Source organism: Rhagoletis zephyria, unplaced genomic scaffold, assembly GCF_001687245.7.
Source record: "Rhagoletis zephyria isolate East Lansing unplaced genomic scaffold, Rhagoletis_zephyria_1.1 Rzeph_scaffold_00890, whole genome shotgun sequence".
Taxonomy (NCBI): Eukaryota; Metazoa; Arthropoda; class Insecta; order Diptera; family Tephritidae; genus Rhagoletis; species Rhagoletis zephyria.
In genome coordinates this window covers 122,219-141,119 of record NW_016157974.1, presented here as the reverse complement: position 1 = coordinate 141,119, position 18,901 = coordinate 122,219, and the positions used below count along the sequence as shown (strand labels likewise).

General features: G+C 34.0%; 1 protein-coding gene across 1 annotated transcript in view; it reads left to right on the top strand.

Moving 5' to 3' along the window:
* Positions 1 to 8,482: 8,482 nt before the first annotated feature.
* Positions 8,483 to 18,901, top strand: part of LOC108361960 (uncharacterized) — an 85,165-nt gene continuing 74,746 nt past the window's right edge. Inside the window, exon 1 of the mRNA XM_017614755.1 lies at positions 8,483 to 8,910. The gene's annotated coding sequence lies outside the window, so the exon portion shown is untranslated. The remainder of the gene's footprint in view (positions 8,911 to 18,901) is intronic.

Sequence of the window (18,901 nt, the reverse complement as noted above, 5' to 3'; positions counted from 1 at the left end):
TCTTTCTGTACTAAAAAGCACTCAGATCCCGCCGCTCTTTTTAGATTTTTTTTTTGTTTGTCGAGGGTGTGCAAATTTTCTTCCCTATAAAACTAGATTTTGTTCATATGTATGTATGTACGTTATACGGAGCAAATGCTGAATGGACAACAAATCTGCGTACTCGAAAATTTTCTGAAAATTCTGAATAAAGCGTTTGAAATTTTAATGGGCATATTTTGAAGTTTGATTAATTTTTTGTGAACTTTGTGCAAACTTTGAAACCAATATTTACAGGGACGGCAATTATTATGAGTAATATGATTTAAATCAGCATTTCATTATTATTTTATTATAATAATTATCATTAAGTTTTTTTTTACTCAACAAAATTAATTATTATTTGATTTTTATTTTTTCGATCGCAAATAATGATTATTTTATGATTTTTATTTTTTCACTCAGAGATGATGATTATTTTTGAGTTTTATTTTTCAACTTAAATGTTAAGATTATTTATAGAATTGAAAACGCCATACAGACGCAACCTGACATTTGAATAGTCATTATTCTTAAGTGAAAAAATAAAACTCAATAATAATTTTTGTCTTTTAGCGAAAAAATAAAAATCATAAAATATTCATTATTTTTGATTGAAAAAATTAAAATCAAGTAATAATAATTTTCTGAGAAAAAAAAACATTAATTATTATTTTTAATCATTATTGATTAAAGTCGAAAAATAAAAATTATTGCAAATTCCAGTAGGACATACGAACACAATACGTGAGTATAGTTTAAATTGTTTTACGACGACGACAACTTGTCGATTTTTTAAATAAAATTTTAAAAATAATGATTAGTCCCGGGATTTAGACATTCATTCTTTTCAACAAATTAACCCGAAAAAATTTCTTCTATATTGTTTGAGAAGCTCTCCTACCAGAAAATAAATAATAAATAAATGTGTTTGAAGCCTACTTTTATTTAAAGTGGCGTTTTTTTTTTCTCTCTGATGTCAGGATTTATTTTAAAGGACTTTGTGATTTAAAATTATTAATAATTAATTCTAAAAATTACTTAAAAAATTGTATGCAATATAGAATAAAAATATGGGTGCCAAATGCAAGACGAAGTTTCTTTAGTATCTATATAAAAAAATTAAAATTTTTTGGATTCACAAGGACGGTCAAATCGGTAAGTTTTTAAGCTGATAAAGTTAGAAGGAGGAGAAGCTGATAAAGTTTGAGGATGTTACCGAGTTTATATAAGCCCTTTACGTATAATTTTATCAAAAACAAATATTGCGAAATTTCGAGGATAGAATTTTAAACGGACATTTTCAATACTTACCATTACTTATGCACCAAAAACTTGAATCTGCTAAATTCTGCAGGATCTCGTCTTTAATTTAACACCCATATTTCTTCTCTAAGCACATTTCTCTGAATTTTTGAAATCATTTTTAAATTAGTGACATCAGAGTAAATTTGACTTTCGAAGCCGTGAGGTGAACAAGCTGATCTAATAACACCACGTTATATAAATTCGCCTTGGATCGAACTATTTTTTAAATGAAAATAATTAAAAATAAATAAATAAACGTAAATTGCAAACAATGTCATTTTGAATTCTGGACCTATTATTATGACCATGAGTGTAAGCATTTAGTTTGTTTTTTTTGTACTCCGAAAACACCACTTTTTTCTCAGTCATTTTCAATCTGGCCGCCGTAGCGCTGCTAATGCCCAAAGTCCTTTACTACTTCAAATATATAACTGCCAACAGTGACGTTTGTTCCAACGACCGACAAAAGTCACTTCACTGAAATTTCTAGCTTCAACAATAAATATACCAAACTAAAACGTTTACACCAAATTACTTTCTCCCAAAGTTATTACATCACACCACTTATTGACAGTTTTACAATGGCAACGCTATGCCGGAGAAAGAAAAAAAGTAAATAAAAAGAACAAATAAATACTTATGTACATATATACAAGAATAAATGTAACATTACTAAGTAAGTACTTGCGATAAAAGGCAAATTTAGAGCTCGCGGAAGACTTGTGGCCATCAAGTGTTGCCGCCTGCGAAATATTCTCTTTTATATTCAAAGCTGCTCGCCTGTCACCTTTATGGAACAATTTATGTAGGTCTTAAATGGACGATTCATTATCACAAGTGGGGTGAGGTGCTTCTAAAAGGTATAATAAAAAAAAAATGAAATTTAAAGTGTTTATGAGCCGCGAAGGGCCCAAAATGCAAATGCTCCAAATAAAGTGAGACACTTTATAGCCGGTTATGTGTGACAGTTTTGTGGTTGCTCATTAGCGAGTGTCGAATTAGTGGCTTGGCGCTTTGACATTTGCCAACAGGCACCCCGGCAAGAAAGTGCTGTGTGCGTGTACAACAAAGAGTGCTGGGGGAAAAGAGTGTGGTGAAAGGTGAATGAAGCAAGGGGACCGGTCGAGTGCCTCTTTGTTAATTAGGGGGTGGCGGGGGGGGGGCGATGCTATAAGGTCCGCCAGCATCTGTGTTATCGCAAAAAAGGCAAAAATTATGTCGACATAATGCCAGTAAATAGCAACTCAGCAGGCGCTAACGCTTGTAGCGGGGTAGCCGGGTTGCCGGGTAGCCAACAAACACAGGAAATGTGTCGAATAGAGGAAGTATAGATGTTGTAAATCGAGGCAAAGTGACACTAACAAGCCAACATTCGGAAAGTATGTGCCAGGTATGTATGTATGTATGCATTGTTGGAATGACACCTCTTAATGACGTGAAAATACGACCCGAACATGGTGTGCTATCGGCGGCGTCGGCGGCGTCGGCGGCCACCAGCAGCTACAGCAACAACACGCTTGCCACCAGTCGCATTAGCAGAAACAGGTATGTATGTACTTACATAGACAGCAGATATGGCAAAAAACAGAAGCCAATCGCTGCGGAAAAACCAGCAAAAGCAACAAAAATAACAACAACAATAGTAATACAGCAACCAAACCAACATTAACAGCAAATTGGCTGACATGCTGGTATGTGTCGCTGGTATCAGTGGCGAATTAATTCAGCAGCAACGATGATACATATTATCATGCCGCGCATACAACAACAAGGCCAATGTTAATGCCTATAAAATAAATGGAATGGCAGTAGCGGCAACAACAACAACAACGACAACAAGAGTGACATTCAAATGCGTTGTCATAAAGATTATTGTGGCGGTGCAGAGAACGCGTGGCATGTGGTTAACGCATGCCGAAAACCAACAACAACAAAAACACGCACAAATTTGCACAACAAAGTCGAGCAGGCAAATATTAAAACTAACAAAAAAACACAAATTTTTTAAGCTGTACTGTGTTGCTATGCGCTTATGCTGCACCACAAAACCATCAAAGCCGCGGCACGACCACAGTTGTGGCACTGTCGCACAGTGGTTTAAAACTGGCATTTACTGTTCAAAATTCACTGGAGCCTTAATTTTTCATTGATGTTTTTTTTTAAATGAAAATTAATAAAATTTACAAGAGACCAATTGAGCCCGATTTTCGAATGTTTGTTTGTTTGTATTAAATTTTTTAGTGCAAAGTGCAGAAAAAGTCGAAAAAGTAGCAATTTAGAAGAAAATCGATTCTGATGTTGCAGTTAATGAATTTTGCATAGCAAAAACTAGTTGTAAATAATTGCAGGTTTCTCCCAAAATGAAAATAAATTTAAATGTTCAAAAAAAAATGTTTACCAAATTTCATTTTTTTTTTGGTTTTTTTTTTTTAATTTTGGTATGCAGTTTTATAGATCATTAGAGTGCAATTGGCTAAGAGTTCGCGTTGATTTTTATGAATATGTAAGCAAACGTTTCTATTTCCCATGTAGCATGCAGATGTGCTCGAAATGTTAGCGGAAAGAATTACGAAAAACCAACGAGACCTCTTAGCCACTTGCAAATTTTAATTTATAATACTAAAATTTTATTATCTATAAAACTGCATACCCAACACTTTTCGGAAAGCTCAACATTTTTTTTAATTTTGGTAACTTTTTTTTTATAACATTTAAAATTTTTCATGCAAAAGTTTTTTTCATTTTGGAGAACCCTATAATTGTTTTCAACTAAAGTCTATTATGTCACATTTATGAAATGGAACACGAGAACTTTTTTTTTTTAAATTGCTACTTTTTCTGCACTTTGCACAAAAAAGTTTAATACAAACAAACAACAATTAAAAAATCAGATTTAACTGCCCTCTTGTAAAATTTATTAGCTCATTAAAAAAAAAGACTCCAGTTAATTGTGACCACAAAATGTCAATTTTGAACCACTGTGCGGCGATGGTGATGGCAACGACGCGAATTTCGCGAACAAAGCAAGTTGAAAGAAAGCACCGAAAATGGCAATGAACTGATAAAACTAGCCGCAAAAACATACAAACATACATATGTATATACATATGTACGTCCATAAATGGAGTCAGAAAATAAATACCTAAAACACTTGGGTAGGGCGGGAGCGGCTAGAAGTAGCTCAACATTCGCTGGCACTTAACAAATCAGCAAATCGCCGGAAACGCGCTTCAACGCTGCTAGTGGAAAATTACCATGCAAACAGAGAGTTATGTAGTTAGTTGCCAAGCTTTGAAAATAAGCGTAATTTTTAGTTAGTTATTGCGCGCTTTTCCCCCTAAAAGTAGTAGTTGTAAAAATAAACATGTATGTAAAAATGTGCTTATGTAGTTGTATATGTATATAGTTACTATAGTTCCACTAAGTATTTGAAATATGTCTGCGCTGAATGTAGGCAAAAATGTATAGTTAACCTAGCGACTATCCAAATGACCTTTAGAGCTAGTCGTTTTGGGCCGCGCCTAATTTTCAGGCTTTGCTTTTATTTACTCGACCGAAATTTTTGCTCAATTCGCTTTTTATGAGCGAAAAGTGCTAATGTTTGGCAATTTGCTTGCTGCTTTGTAGTCTGCAGCTGTTTCCGTGTTGAAGAGTCAATGAAAGTGAAATGATGGGCATTTGGAAAAGTGACAGTGAGAAATTAAACGTGAGGTCAGGTTTTGGGATGTAAAATTTTTAAAGTATATAATTTAAATTTGAATAGCTTCGGCTACAAAATATTTTTTTAAATCCGATATTATAACATTGTAATGGCGTAATGCTGAGAGTGAATAGAAAAACCGTTTAAGCCATATCTCACAATCCGTCTTCTTCTTTTTATTATTAGGCACTCGTACCGCCCCACAGTGCGGGTAAAAAAAAGCCACTTAGAAACCGCTTACAACGCACAGTGTTTCGACTATATGGAGGCAGGTAGATAAAAGTCATGGTGACAGTTGATAAAGAAACCGGTTGGACTTAGAGAGAGAAAAGTAAAAGTCATAAATACCAAATTTTACATTATTTACTCTCTTGCCCCCTTCTTCACGAACGATACATTTCCAAAAAAATACGGGAATGGACGCGATACCGACTAATCAGTTTAGTTGCCTTTGGCGATTAACCCATTAAAGGAAGTGTTTCTTTTTAAACTGTAATTAATTATTTAAATGTCGTGGAATATTCAGGTGAAGGAAGGTATTTATCATTTTTTTGGTATTTTCCCATTTTATTACCGAAAGATTTACTTTGAAATGTAGATGCTAAAGATTATTAGTAAAAAAAAGTGTGAGTACCGGTCCGTCAGGTCTTGAAATTGGTTGAATGTTTTAGAGAATTTTATGTAATTTTCGAATATATAACTTGATCTATGAGCGCGACTTTGCAAATATATATAATTTTTGATTTTCTTAATTTTTGATTTTCAGTTTCTTTTTGCATAATTTCGCGAAAAGAATCTTTCGAACAATGAAAAACCTACACCTAAGTCATTTTATAGTATAACCTTTGTTTTCTAAGAGTGGAAAGCAGAAAACAAAAATTACCCAAAATTCCGTCATATTTAATTACTGAGCCCAGATTTTTTGTGAGTTTTGGACGTTATAGTGATCCAATCTTCCCCATATGTTATATTTAGGTTTCTCTAATAAAATAAAGCCTACAAACTAAATTTGATCGAAATCGGACGAGATTTAGTGTTTCCGCCCACAAGACCTCTACAATTATTCCAGCTTTACAAAATTTCATAATTCTCTATTTCTAAGTAAAACTAAATAGAGCACATTTCATGTTTCAGTGAAATCGGCCCAGGTGTACTATTATTTCCACCTGCCTCCATATAGTCGAAACACTGTGCAACGGGGCTGAATGAAGCTAGAAGAGGCCATAGGAAAGGTACGATGCTGGGGTTTATTACATACCACCCGTCAGATGCCGGGTCAAATGGTTTACTAAGACGAAAAAATACCGAAATAACTAGTTTTTTCATGGTTACTCGAACAAATATAATTGCTGTTTTTAATAATAATAACTTCAGGTAGTTTTCAAATAGAATGTTCATATTACAGGCAACGGACGCCGGCACCAAATACAATATTACTGCGAAGTTTCAAGAGTTTACCACGAAATTATAAAAAAAATGGCATCATACAGAATATCCGTTGCAGCTATTTTGTAATTTTTGAAATTTTACGACTTTTTTTTAAATTTTAATAATTTAGGATACTGCAAAATGTTAAAATTAAACGGTGAAAATGTTATTCGTGCCAAAACGAACGGATCTAGTGCAATAAAACTAGTGTGTTGCCAAATGCAAAAAGAGGCGAAAACTGACTATATAAAATTTGAGAAACTAAAATTCCATTTTTAAAATTATTTTTATTGGCACACTCGATATTCATTCTAAAATTGTTATATACATGAAGAAAGTAATATATATGTGCATAAGGAATGCTGTATAAATATCCTAAATGCCACTATTTAATTACTTTTAAATAATATGACTTTTAAGTTAAGGCGTGCGAGTAAACGTGCTAGATGACTGCGTATGCTGCTACGGAGCGTATACGTAACATACGCAACTACGGGTATATAAACACGAGTGGTTATTTTTACTTTTTTAGTATCTACCTATACCTTTTTTTAAATTTTCAGTTAAATACAATTTCGCGTTGGAAACTTGTTTTTTACACAAAACTGAAGATAATGCATTTTCTAAGATAAGTGTGTCTCCATTTTCGGAAAATGTAACTACTCGCGAGATTTGCCCATATGTTTAAAAATATGCGATTTCTAGCATTTTTGAGAAGCCTTTTAGCATTTCTAGGTAAAATAAAAAATTCTTCTGCTTCTGCTCTAAAATTTAAAATTTTTTCATATTGTTGGAGACGATGTGAACATATCGCGCACTGGCGGCAAGAGTGTCATAAACCAAAATCGATTTAAGTATGCGGAAATAACCACAGTCCCTTCTTCTGTGTTGTGCAAAAATTTCATAGCTGTAGCGATTACCAGTAGCTCACCAAAACAAAATTTTTCCTTTTGAGTTTGTATAGGTAAATTCAAAACTCTAAAGCGTTTTTTCTGAAGTGTTTGATTTTTTTGATTATCACACTCTTGCAGCAAATGTGCTTTATGTACATATATATACATACATATACATACATGTGTATAAATGTGAAAATAAATTGTCACTATGAAAGATATTTCCCACTTATCCCAAAAAGGATCAAGTATCTAGCAGCGAAAAGCCGGAATGAGTGTCAACGCCAATGTTCTTGATTGTATCTATGGATATATGTACATATGTGTGTGTGCATGTGAGCATATTTGAATGTATATACATACATATGTATGTGTGCGGTAGTAGCATGCATACGACTTTATATAAATTGTAAGTGGCCATGTAAAGGAACTAATTCTATGGCTGTCTTAGCACTTATGAAGATGTCAACATGTTCTTGAACGTGTTGACATATTGGCACTGATTCTTGAGCGTAGCGGCGGCGCAATCGACTGGTTGACTGTTTGCCTGCCTGCCTGGCTGGCTGCTAAAAAGAGGAAATGTACTTTCAACAGGAAAATGTCACATTCACACTTCACACCGGCGACGGCGTGAAAGGAGTTGGTAGCAGTCACGTCTGGCTTACATAGTCAGAATGCAATGGAAAAAGTCTACAAAAATTGACGAAACTTGACGGCATTATCGACTAGGCAAAGGAGTGAGCGCAAAAGAGAAACGCATAAAGGAAGTGGTTCTGAGAGAGTTTTATTTATGGGCGCTCAGAGTGCAAGCAGGATATTTAAATAGCTCAAAAAATTTTCGAAGGCGTGAAATGAAGAGAAAATAACTGACAAAAAGAGAAAGCCTCTGCAAGTCGACAAAGCAGTGCCACAACTAAGTGAAGCGTGTTAACTGAAGCCGCACAACTTAACTGGCCGTCGACGACTGGCTGTTCTTTTAGCCAAAACATTTTGCTCGCTTTTCTGTTTGTGCGCTCGGCTGGTTTAAACCATCGGCGGTTACGTGCTGGGTCGGTCGTTTGGTCGTTTCATATCGTTGCGGTATAAAATGTGCCCGACTCTACATGGCAAAAACAGTCTACAAGTGAACGTCGCCGCTGCCGGTAATATATAGCACGTAGCGAAAACGCGGAAAATCGCAGGCAAACGCGAAAAGTGCGACGGATGTAAAAGCAAACAAAAAAAAAAATAAATTGCGAACGAAAACGAGCGTGTGAACGAACTTACGAATCAATGCGGGTACGCATACAAACGCACAACGGAAGGCAGTTATAACGTGCTCGTTTGTGAGTGTGCGTGTGTGTGTTCGTTAGTGGCTGAACGTAAGTGAGCGGAAACGCGGCCAATTTTTGGCAGGAAATCGTACCAAATTCAATTCAAGTGCGCCAAGTAACAGAAAGAGGGGAAAAAAGTGTTAAGCACTCGTACGCACGGACATACAAACTTATAGATGAAAATGAAAATGATGAGTAAGAAAAGCCAAAGGCAGTGGAAATTGTGCGTGGAATAACGGATAACGGCAAGGTGTGTGCGCGTGACTTAGCACATTTGTAGCTATTTCGTTTTGTTGTTGCTTTTCGTTTTAAGTTTGCAACTTTTTATAGCTTTTACATTATTTTGCAAAGTTTTGTTGCGCGCAGCCATTGGTTTTACAGCCGCTAGTGGGTGGCAGAGTTGCGTGCAGGTATTCTTTGTGTGTTTTTTTTTTTTTTAGCGTTGGGCGCAAATCGATGAGCCGCGCAGAAACTAATAAAATAAATTAATATAAAAGCCAAAGGCAGGCAGGAATTTTTTGATATTTTTTTTAGAACCAATTAGGCGTCTATGCTCTGCGGCATACGAAAGCATTGTTGTGGAAAAGCTGTTACTTTGCGTTGGTGGCAGCTGACGGTGATGGGGAAATAAACTATATCCTTAGTAAATGCTAACAAATTTAGATGGAGGATGGGTGTGTCATAAAACGAACGTAAAACGTGCAAAAACTTGCTGAAGCATGAACAGCTGACGGTGGTTCTCTTTGTTCGCTCGTAGTGATTCGCAACATCGAAGTAAGTTTAAGTTAATGCCGTAGATTCGCTGACCTCGCTGTCATTATATTGTCACAGCAGCGCAGATATTCAAATGAGTTTGTATGCGTGTTTGTGGTTACGTTGGAAAAGCTTAGATTTAATTGGCCACTACTTAACCACTGTGCTGTAATTGTTGTTGCTGCCCTTTTAAATGTAGTTGTTGTGGCGGTTTCGATTGTGGCACAATGCGAAGCCACAAAAGTGATGCGTTACCGTGATGCTCCAGTGATTACTTGACGTTTTGCGCTACGCCTTTGTCATAGTCGTACGTTTCGCTTGGTTGACCTTTTGTGGGACAGGTGAAAAATGTTGTTAACTTTTTAAATGATAATAAAAACAATAAGAAAAACTGTGAACGTAAATGTTTAACGTTGACTGAAAAGTTTAGAGGCGATTGAAAAAAAATGTGTATGCGTTAAAGCAAGGTAATTGTCCGATATGGTCCAATGAGTTCATTTAATGGAAAAATAACAACAAAAAATAAATAGAACGTAAATGGTGTACGAGTGTACTGCAATTTGTAAAACTAAAAAAAAATGTTCATTAAAAAAAGGCCGGAAATTAAAATAAAAAACACAGTTATAAATGAGGTTGATTGAGTTCAATCAAACGGAAATTTGTATAAAAGCGAGCAATTAAACTATTGAACAAAATACACTGTAAAGAGAAAAATAGTTTTTATGTGTGCAAATCAGTAGGGAAAACTCTACTAAAAACTTATTTAAAACCGAATAAAAAGTAATAAAAAATGGGTAAAAAAATGCAAAGAATATATATTTAAAAAAGGCAGCCAATTGACAATAAACGTACTAATGGTTAGGAATTTATTTCGTAATTTGGAACAAAAAGTTAATAAACTCTAAGCTCTACGAAACCCGGCAGTTGGATTATGACAAAAAAACGAAAGTAAGATAAGAAAATCGAATATAAAAATACATTTAAATGTACATAGCACGTTTCTATAAATGAACTAAGGAGTAGAAAATAAGTCGTAGCTTCCTCATGCTTGCACTTTATTATACTAATATTAAATGGGCTAAAAAACTGTATACTCAACTTTTTTCTAGGGAGCGTAAATAAAAAGTGCAATATTTCAATGAAATTTTGCAGAATCTTCTTTAATTTTGCACAAGGTTTGGAACTATGATTTTTGGGGTTTTTGTTGTAGTAAACTTTGTTCCCGCGGTCTTCCTTGTTCTACTGGTTATAAAAAAATTAAAGATCAGAATATTTTCTTTCTATTTCTGAAACAAAAGGCTCATATTTATGACTCTTAACGCTTTTCAACGTAACTTCATATACTAATGATGGCATTGATGGCATTTTTAAGGTAAAGTCTGCATTGGAGGTATATGCAAAATTTAAACGATTACTCCGATTTTTTAATGCACTTTTGAGGTTAGGTTAATATTGGAGGTATGCTTTAAAATAAACAGATTACACTATCTTTTTTGGGGTTCACATACAGCTTTATTACAAATAAGCATATCGACAAAATTTCGGAGTCATATATTCAACGGTGCGATTTTTAGGGCATTACGGCATAAACTTTTCAATTATTTTATAATTTATGTCCGTAAAAGTTGCACATCTTTAGGTGCAGTAATAATAATGAGTTTATTAAAGACCCGTGTCTTTCCAATAGCTTGTATATGCATATGAATTGATTTAACTACAGGCGATGTAGATGTATAGGCTAGTATTGCGCGTTCTATGTATGTATTCTAGATAAGTATGTTCTTTGCTATACTATATCCGCAACGTTTGTATAGAAATATGGACAAACATGAAAGCAAGTTTATAAAAACGTGGTAATAAAATAGTAGACAATCGAATAATTTCAGAATAATAAACTTTTTTTACCTTTTACCCTATAATGTAGTGTGTGCTAAAATTTGCACAGTGTGAGTTTTAAATAAATGTTAAATCTTCTAAAGAAAGTAACCCTTTAAAAAGTATAAAACTTTTATGACTGCAACAACTCAACGAATAATGGAAAGGCACGGAATTTAAATGTGCTAAATTAGACACACCGGGCGGTATAGTGTTAATTTTGAAGAATAGTAATTTGCGAAGAAAAGTGGAGAATATGAGATAAACACCTTGGTTACTTTGGTTTTCATTTAGAAATTTGTTTGATAGCTGAAGCGGGTACACAGCATTCCATAAACAAAATTATGAAAAGGAGCTAAAAGGAACAGACCAGCGCCTTAGTCTTGGTTGTTATCGGAGACACAGCCGCTAAATTTAAACTTAGAATACGTTAGAATATATGGTAAGAGCACATCCAAGTCAAAAACGAAAGCAAACACCAAGAAAATATATCGCTAACAAAAGCGATAGTAATCGATAACAAAATCGATAACAATATCGATAGCAAAATCGATAGCAAAATCTATAACAAAATCGATAAAAATATCGATAAGAAAATCTATAACAAAATCGATTAAAATATCGATAACAAAATCGATAAAAAATACCGTTTATAATATCGATAAGTTCGGAAAATATCGATAGAAAAATTAATAATATCGATAAAAATTTCTTGAACAAAATCGATAAAAAATATCGTCAACAAAACCGATAAAATATCAATTATTATATCGATAAGTCCCGAGAATTCTGAAAATCTCAAAAATCCCAAAATAGTCCACCGATAAAATATTTGTCTATATCCTTTTCTTTATTTTAATCTTTCTTACTCTATCTTCATCTTTACTTTTATAGGTATCCTCATTCTCATAATTTTCTATATATTTATCTTTGATTTTATTTTTATGTTTATCATATTTTTCCTCTACATATTCCCCTTCACCTTTGCCTTTAATAAATATTGCGCCATCTGTTATTCAAAAGACGGAATGCCTACACACACATACTTTCTGTCTCCTTCTCTAACTACCAACGCATGCACGTATGACCATATATTTGAATCAAATAAACATACTTAGAAGATATCAACCAATACTTCCCATATACCAAATGAAAGGCAAAATCTTGAGTTTTTGATCAAAGGAATCAAAACCAAAATCATTTAAGTGGTTTTCGAGCATTTTTGAAATAAAAAAATTTCTAATTTTTTCAACAATTTCTTGCATTGAAATGCTCAATTTTTGTTGAACTTATATAAAATTTGTACACCATAATATTTCTATTGCTCCAAAGAACCTATATCCCGAAAATGAAAAATTAACCTGCAAATCGTAAGTTGCTAGAGCACTTTGAAGGCTCAAAATTGACCCCAAAATAAGTCTGATGCCTTCTTACTTCTAATGTTAGTTAGGGGACTTTTGGTTCACCATGATTCTACTGTATTTACTCTACGCTAAAATAATATAATTTAAAGTCTGTCTTTCATGAAAAAAAAAAATTAAAACGAAAATATCTTTGAAAAGATACGCATACACATAATTATTTTTCTTGGCTACATTGCCACTTGCTTCGAATACAGTTCCTTATTTGCATAAATAAATAGTAGAAAGCAACCAAAATTTTATCAACTGGGAATTGAAAATTACATTAGGAAAAAAATATATAAAAATAAACGGTGCCAATTATATGCCTTGTAAGCAAATTATCATGTTAAATGAACATCCGCTGACAATCGACGTCAATCTCTGCCGCCCATTGCCCACAGTACGCACATACCATGAAGTAAAAGTTACGTAGAGTCGCATCTACTAGGCAAACTATGTAAAGTATTTGCATATAGCTGTTAGCTGGAGGGCGCTAATAGTTCAAAGAGAAGGCCAATGCATAAGTGTCAAATGTATGCACATTAGAGTGGTTCAAAATTGTATGTAAAAAGAAAAGTCGAAATTTGAATGCCGGCAACCCCTAGGATTCATCTATACCGAAAAAATATACCCCATTTTTTATTCTGCGCTCAAAGCGCTCAAAGTTTTTCATGCATTTTATATGAGGAAAAAACCACTTTTCGTAGAAATGGAGTAGAATTCTTGAAAATCCATATTTTTAGATCGGAAAAATCGGTTCCTATTCAGAAGATTCCCAGTAATAATACCCAATCGTTTCTTTAACCATTTTTTCGTGGTAACTGAATTTTAGAGGTCCACCAACACCCCCAGAAAATGCAACGGGTGACCAATAAAAACTCTTTAATATTAAAAGGTGGCTAAATAGACAATTGGGCATCAATACCGGACGTCTCCTAAGGAGAACCACAGTTTTCCGCTCGAAAAATACTGATCTCAAAGAATTTTTTACCATTTCTACGAAAAGTTGTTTTTCCTCCATATAAAATACATGGGTAATTTTGAGCACTCCCTAAATAAATTTTGATTTCAAATAAAAAAAAATAGGGCTATATTTTTTATGGTATGGAACAATCCTAGGGGGAGCCGGTATTAAAATTCCGGCTTTAATTTTTTACTCCACTCTAATGTACAAACTTTTACTTGCTCATATTCATACATATGTATGTAAGTTTGGGTCTTATGCTGGTCGCGTTGCGAAATTTTATTTTGTATTTTGACGTGGTCTAATGTATATACATACAAACATTCAGAATAAAAATCAACATCAATTTACCTACATATGTATATTTAAGTATGCGAAGCCGACAAAGTGCGAAGGTAGCAATCGGATAAAGATTGTGTGAAATAATAGTGGAATGTCGAGAAACCAGGCCAAGTGCAGCGGTGTATAACATTGTGAAATTTTAAATAGATCATTTCGGAATGAATGAAAAAGAAATAAGCGTGGTAAAGAACACACAAAAAGATTATGGCAAAACGTCATTTGTGAATGGCACTGAGCTCAGATTAGCAGGCTAATTTTATCATGGCCATTTGCATATTCTCTTTTTTAATGTGTGAGCGTGGGCAGTTAACGCCTCAGCGTTTTAACTTTCTCATGAACTTAGGCCAAGAAAATGGTTTCGTTGTGCATGTTAAATTGCTTGGAATGGCAATGTAATTTGTAATGGATTGTAAATTAGTCGTAGACCTACAGCAATAAAGTAAGCAATGAGTTAGAAATTTTAAATACATTGAAAAACAGTGAAAAAAATTAATTAATTATCTCGAGCGTTAGTATTCTCAACTTGTAGTCAAATTTCAATATGATTTTGCTCACCCAGTGGGTTAAAATCTCTGCTTTTTAGTCAAAAAATGCATTTATGCTGCATTAATTTTAATGGGTGCATCGAATTCTAATATAGCTCTTGTTTTCGGAGACGTACATATGTATTTATATGTATACATAGTTAAATTTACACAGCAAACAATTTTTTTAATAAACACCTTAACCATTTACCCCATAGATTACAGAATAGGTCTTATATGCTCGTATTCAAAAAAAAGTTAAAGTGTTCTGCAAAAGACTAAGCAAAGAAATTCACTAGAGGTGGCCACCGAAAATGAAAATCTTCCGCGGACAGGCTTAACAAAAACATTACTTTTCATAAAAATGCACAGAATTTATTTAACGAATGGAAAAACGTAACCTTTTAGCCGACTTCCAAAAAGAAGGAGGTTATCAATTCGTCGGGATATATATTTTTTTCTTTGTATACGTTACCGCATAAATTTGGATCAGGTTAATCGATTTCTATAATTATTTTTTTTATCAGAGGTGGTCCCAAACTAATTTTGTTTAGATCTAATCATTGAATCACTAATAATTTAAGGTACTCTTAAATTTTTATAAGAGAATTGAAGTCGGTTTTTTATTTTGTGCTTAAAAATTACTTGTTTTATAAAATCTTTAATCCTCAGCACATTTTCAATAGATTTTGAAGTGAGATAGAGTGCTTTTCAAAAAAATTCTGAAATAGGGCGTTCTTGAAAAGTTTTTTGAGATAGGGTGTTTTCGAACTGGCTGCCGAGATATTTCGATCTTCTGCTCAGCAGTCGATTTCTTATCACACAGTTTCGCTCAACTCTTAAGGTCTCTTTCCAGCTCTGAAGGAACAAGGAACAAAAATTCATATAAACTGACGCACAAGAAATCGAAAAGAAATTTTCTTCTACAAAAATTTCTTAAATCAGTTTGCAGCTTTAAAGAAAAAAATGTTCGTAAAAAAACGGTTTTATGTCTCCGATTCATTTCAAATTATAATTTTGTTATGAAATCAGCAATCAAATCTGTATTTTTCTGACTTTAGTCATACAATTGCCACGTCAATTCTAGGGTTTTGTCGATTTAAAGAAAAATCTTGCCATACAAATATTATATCTGGATAGGTATTCTATCGGAATCCGCAATAAAATTTAACTTTTTGCAAAAACCCGATTTCTAACAACTTGCTAAATATGTCTGATCAAAAGGTTTTCGAAAACAAATTACAAAAAATTGTTGACTCTCACAAAACAATCCATCTCGTCATAAAAAAAAAATGTAAGAATAGGTCAAAAAGAAAAAGCCGGTTTTTTTTAAACATTTACTAGTCTTCACTATGCAAATCAACTAAAAAAAGTTAAACTATTAATAGCTAAGTTAGCTTTAGGACAATCATGACCATCTTATATATAGAGATGTTAAAAAAAATCGTCGAATACATGTTAGCTTATTTCATGTATAGAACGCACAAAAAAAATTTAAGCTTATCGAAATTTGGTGTCCGATATGAAAAAGAGTGCCTCATATTTATTTCTTCAAGAAACTTTACAGCAAAAGCAAAGTGCTTTTTCAAGCAACAGAAATAATGAAAAATATTTATTGTGAATTTTTTGGGGAGCTGGATTCTAGTGTTGGATTTTCACTAGGAATTTAATGGCAGAAATGACAAATGACAAAGTCGGGCATTAAAAACTAATCATTTCGTTACATTAAAAGGACAATTTTTTCAATACCATAAATTTTTTGTCATTTCAATGCCTAGTGGAAATTCGGCATAAGCTTTAACAGGAAAAAAGTCATCAGCGTCCCTCTTACGTCCCGCAGAGAATAACCTCGCTGTCTAAAGCGCTACGCAGTGATAGAGCGCAACACGAGTTGTGCGAGAGTTGAGAAGTGAAGAAAAATGTATCAAGAGAAATACGCAGGGAGAGGCCTATATACGTAAGTACGAAGATGATAGGGAAACTTTCCGAAGAGAGTACCGGGGAAACGCTTAATAATGCATACTGAATGGAATAATAGACGAAAGACTTGGAGGTGACGAGTACTCCGAGCCTATACGGTGCCGCAATCAGTGTACCGTTGCTTGATCATGATGATATGCGAACAACAATATCACTGCTCAGGATAAAGCAAAGCTGTAAAAGGCGATGGATTTCCAGAAGAACTATTCAAATATAGTGCCGAGGAATTGGCTAGCTGCATGCATAAAACGTGGTCAAGCAAAGGCTTACCTGCCGATTGATATTCAAGGTCAGTCATACTATGGCCGCCAAGTATTCCAGTATTAGCATACTTAGCATCAGTTATAAGATTTTATCGATCATATTGTGCAAAATTCTGGGGTCAATCGCCAGGGAACTAATAGAGTCTTTTCAGTGTGGCTCTAGACCTGCTAAATTCAGCACCAATTCTTAACTATTCGCCAAATCCTGGAAAAAATTCACGAGAGTACGAATCGGGAAGGATATCTCACAGTAGTATTTTTTAATCTTATGCTAGAGAAGACAATAAGAGCTACAGAACTGCAAAGAACCTAACATTTGCCACATGAGCAGTTGCCACATGAGTATCTGGCACCCAATTTTAGCATCCATAACAACGTTTGCTTTAGAGTTCAACGAATAATCACTTTCTAAATCAAGTGCTACATTGGGCTGAGTAGGTAATGGAACAAGCGTGATGTAGGGCGTAGAAGGGTGGATGGTGACATAAAAAAATGGAAATATTTAACAAAAGATTTGGGTCCGCATTTGTATGATGCATTTGTAACAACGATTACTCTACAAATTTTCAACCTGAGATAAAGCTAAGAATTTCGAATAGATTTTGGGTCGTTGAATATGAATATGAACTGAAACTTCTTAGCGATCTGCTGGAGGTAAATGCAATCATTGATATAACAGAAAAGCAAAGCAACACACTCGTTGGGTTGTAATTTCAAATGAAAAAGTGAAAGAAGAAGGTAGGAAATGGGGTAGGTGGTTGGTTATGATTAAGATGAAGATTAGGATTAAGGTTAAAATTGAGATTGAGAATAACATGGAGATTAAAATATAAGTTAATTTTTTTTGCAGAAAAATATGCATATAATAGGAGAAGGTATTTTTTGATCGAAAAAAAGGGTCATCGAATGAAGGCTGCTCATTTAGTGCTAGGCATGTATTTGGCATATCAAGTGATTGTATAAAAGTGCCGTTAAATATATTATTTACATATGTGAACAACTGCTTGACTAAAGTATCAAATTGACAGTACCAAATTGTTGAGATTAATGGATTCATCCGAAAGGGTCGGGGGAATTTGTATTTTTAACGAATTTCGATCAACAAACAAATTGCACTGGAAATGACACAACGCCGAAAACGGCTGGTCTTCAAAACAATTTTGATGAAGCATGACGGGATTTATTTCCAAAATCCAGCAACACTCGAGCTTAGTGCGGCAAAATTTGCTACGCATCTGCTTGTTTGCACTCACTATATTTCCGCTTTGGTGTCATTTTCAGCACAAAAGATGATGCAGAAATTTTTAGTAAAAAATTTTGAATAGTGTTTGCAGTAAAAGTTACTAACATAAAATTGTTTATACTAGCAGTAATTTTTCGCCCCAAAGCATTCCGACGTCAGTGAGTTATGCGCGTAATTTAGCATGCTTAGATTATGAAAAGTTTTCACTCGAAATATTTGTTAGTAGACTTTGAGTTGGAAAGTGTGTGTGCAGCTGTGTGCGCGCATTAATGCATTTGAGTAATGCACTTTAAAATTGCCAGACTGGAAAGTTTATAGAAATATTTATTATTAGAACTAGCCGAAGTAATGGAGTGAAATGTGTACGAACTTAAAGAGTGTTGAGCGCAAACCAGGGCTACAAAAGCAAACGGAAAATGTTGATTCCGGTGTTAAGGAAAAGCGGAAATTCTTTGAGAGCTATAAAATAAAAAAGAAGTAAGAAAACTTGCTGAAGTTTAGAAGGAAAATTTCCACAAAACACTCAGTATCAAATTTATATGAATTAAAAAAGTCACTTAACATATTAAAAATATATTTTTGCTTCAAGTATTTTAAACCAGTATGGAGCTCTCAAGAAATTCCGGACAACGTATACCACCTTTTTTTTACATTTGTTTCAATCGCCTGCTTTAAATGTTTCAAGCGAAATATTTCTTGAGGCTGGATGCTAAGTTTAAATGGTAAAACAGTTCGTAATAGAAAGCTTGTGGCTACTGAAAAATTACAAACATTAAACATTTAATTTTGATACCTTTTTATTTTCAATGCAGTAGCTACAACTAAGTATAAAGTAGTAAAAATTTAATGGGGGATGTAGTAAATAAATGCGTGCGAAGCCTGGGCAGAGATACA